Raw genomic sequence first — 3,314 nt, forward strand, 5'->3', positions numbered from 1 at the left:
TCCATTTATTTATGAATCTAACTCAGTTCGATTCTATTCGAGCGGGGTACTAGCACCTCCTATAGCTTTTCCTACGACAATTTTACTCACAAGATAGTAGTAAACCACAAATTTAGATACTCACAAGTTGTCATTCAATTCAAAAATTCATTTAACCAACAATCATTGTTGTATAGTTGCATCTCAATCACAATCCATCATAAATCCTTATTACCATCATGCTTAGTTAGCCTTTTCCATCACCAAGAATTCAACCTCGACATTAGCATGACACCCCAAACCCATCTATTCCAACCAAATCCAAAATACTCACTCAATTTTATATGCACCTTCTTAGTAAAATCTTTAATTGCCTTCAGACAAGTATACTCATTGGAATTTTTCTTTATCTATAAGCTTTTCATTCTGATATCCATCCACTCCCTTGGAGCTTACGATAAAATCGCTAGCCCACATTTAGAATCATCGGAATACAATTCACAACCTAATGTATTAATATTGTACCAAAAATCCACCACTAAAATCTTTCTTTTAAACAATGCTTTAACCCACACATTTGTAGTAATAACTAGTTGATTTCTCAAATATAATTGTAACATCAAATCTCATTATACGAGCATGTGATACAATTGATAATTCCTTAAGTTGTTAGAATTCGCACTTGACAATCGACATATCCATTTTCGTAACCACAACTACCATATCATGAAAGTTTGTTATATCCACCACTAGAGTACATCATACCTACTAAGAAGATTGTACCTAAATAGCCCACACGTTACTATTCATTGAATAACTGCAAAATATTATCAAATTTGCTCCATCTCTATCCCAAGCGATATGCACTCTTTCGTGGATCAGGTCGATAGCAGAAGTAACACACTCCATAAATCTAACCAAGTAAGAATTGATATTGTTGTAATAGTTGTATAGTGACTGTAACGACTCTACCGAAGTCATATAAGCCAATAAATTACGAGATTTTTATGCATATATATATTGTCCTCACATTAGAAAAAATATATATATATCTAACTTCCGAGTACTCAAACTAGGTGGTTCATGCTTCATACCATCATTCAAAATTAATGGTAAATTTAATATATTACAAGACTTGGGCTTTCACGCCCCAAAAGAACAAAACACATAGTCATACTTATATTACAACCCTTGGTGACATGATCAAATTCGTCCTCGAAACTTCATGTAATTATACAACACATAGATCATGTACAAGTCCCAAGGTTTATGCAAAATATAGATGTCTATATGCAATTGTGATCTTCCATCCCCAATGGCCAGCTTCATGCCTCCTCTCGATCATTCCCTACGATAGAAACAACTATCGCTAAGCATATAGCTTAGTGGTGCAAAACTATAGTTTTGGAGCCATCCGATTCACACAACAAACTTTCTCAAGTCATGAACAACATAATTGAAGATAATTAATAAATCAAGTAAACAATATATAAAGAGTATCAAGTTCGATATTTAAAGACCCAATTGTCAAGAACGTTCATAGCATCATTTTCCAAGAGATTCAACAACAAGGCTCGCCCAATATGTACCTCATGTCTTCACACCAAGCACAAACAAGTATCAAGAAGGGTCGACACCCTATATCAAGAAGGGTCAAGCCCAATAATCAAGAGAACCAAGAACCATATTAAAAATGGCTTTCTAATTCGTACTTAAAATGGACAACATCCATACTTAAGACGAACTAAAAATCCAAAGTCAAGATGGCAAATGATCCGAATCAAGAGGCATGCCAATAGTGACAAAGTCACAGCCACAAGAAGGACAAGGTCCCAACAAGAGTGCCAAGTGATCAAACAATCCGTACAAGTGGGCGAGTTACACAAGCATCTTTAACTTCTCAAAGGATACCAACACAACAATGCAAAGTGACAAGAGGTAGCCAAGGTACCAAGATCCAATTTCAAATATACTAGAGGTTAAAAGAGTGCAAGTACAAGTTTATACACAAACCTCGGTGCTTTAGCAAAGAAACAGTCCAACCAATGTATCAAGGTCCTCAACTTGTTCACGAGTATATACAACCTTTAAAATACAATTAAACAACTTCTTTAATCCCTAGAAGCTCAATAATATTGATGTAAAATAGGATCATCATCACAAGTAAAATTAGCCTGCACAAACACAACAATGCTCCCAAGACAGTGATTCTGGCCAGCCTAGTACCTCATGTCGCAACTTAGATTTGAAATGGAAAACAGCAAAACTAGACTTTATAACCTTCATGAAATATGTAGATACATCTCTTAGGGTTGCAAACAAACAAGAATCACCGAAAAATGTATTTTGTACAACAAGATATAGTCAAAACACTAACAGCTGTTCGTACAGAATTTCAAATTCCAGAATCTGGACAAAACTTGTCCTATGTTGCGTCCCATATTTCGAATCCATAACAGCTGAATCAGAGTTTGACATAAACATAAGAGTTGTAGGTCTACGAATTATCTTTCCAAATCATATTTACTCACTGTAAACTAATTTCTAGAACGAGAGATATGCATAAAACACCAAACACTACCCAGCTGAAAAACAGATTTCGTCACTTACCAAAAAGAAGTGTGTGTTCTTGAATTCCAGCCAAAAAGGGCCAAGTTTCTCTTGTGATTTTGAAGAACACTCTGTTTAGATATGTTTCTAAGGTTCTAAGGCTTGAGAAAAACGAAATTACTAAAGGAGGGGTGAAAATATATAGTCAACAAGTGATGTTTATCCCTTGGGCAGCTGTCCTTCAAAGGTGCTGCCCAAGAATTTGTGTGCTGCCCAAAATGTATACATATATATCTATATGTATATCCCTTAACTTCCTTTTAAAGTTATACATAATTCTAATTAGGATATTACCTAAACACCCCATCACAAATCCTTAAATTACGATAAGAATTTATGCTAAGCAAGTTGGCAATTATCACAACACTTCAAGTTCCCAAAATGAGACTAAAACATATTCTAGTAATTAAGCAACGGTAAATCGACATGAGACTCTTGGTTAGTATTTAGGGGTGTTACAATTCTCTCCCCCTTAAAGAAATTTCGTCTCGAAATTTACCTTACGCTAGTCCCGGAACAAGTGCGGATACTGGGTCCTCATGTCTTCTTCTCTTTCCCAAGTAGCTTCTTTTCCAGAATGGTTCCTCCAAAGTACCTTTACTAAGGGGATTCTCTTGTTTCTAAGTTGCTTCACTTCCCTAGCTTGAATTAAAATAGGTTCTTCATCATACGTCAGGTCAGGATTAACCTCAATAGACTCAACTAGGAGAACATGTGATGGATCC

The 3,314-nt window shown here is 35.5% G+C and overlaps 1 long non-coding RNA gene across 1 annotated transcript; it reads right to left on the reverse strand.

The window, feature by feature from the left end:
• Window positions 1–1,103: 1,103 nt before the first annotated feature.
• LOC125874191 (uncharacterized) lies at window positions 1,104–2,797 on the reverse strand. Its single transcript, XR_007447243.1, has 3 exons — window positions 2,590–2,797; window positions 1,993–2,064; window positions 1,104–1,327 (listed from the first exon to the last, which is right to left on the reverse strand). It is a non-coding gene; the product is annotated as an uncharacterized LOC125874191 (long non-coding RNA).
• Between the last annotated feature and the right edge of the window lie 517 nt (window positions 2,798–3,314).

The sequence above is a fragment of the Solanum stenotomum genome, chromosome 8 (genome assembly GCF_019186545.1).
Source record: "Solanum stenotomum isolate F172 chromosome 8, ASM1918654v1, whole genome shotgun sequence".
NCBI lineage: Eukaryota > Viridiplantae > Streptophyta > Magnoliopsida > Solanales > Solanaceae > Solanum > Solanum stenotomum.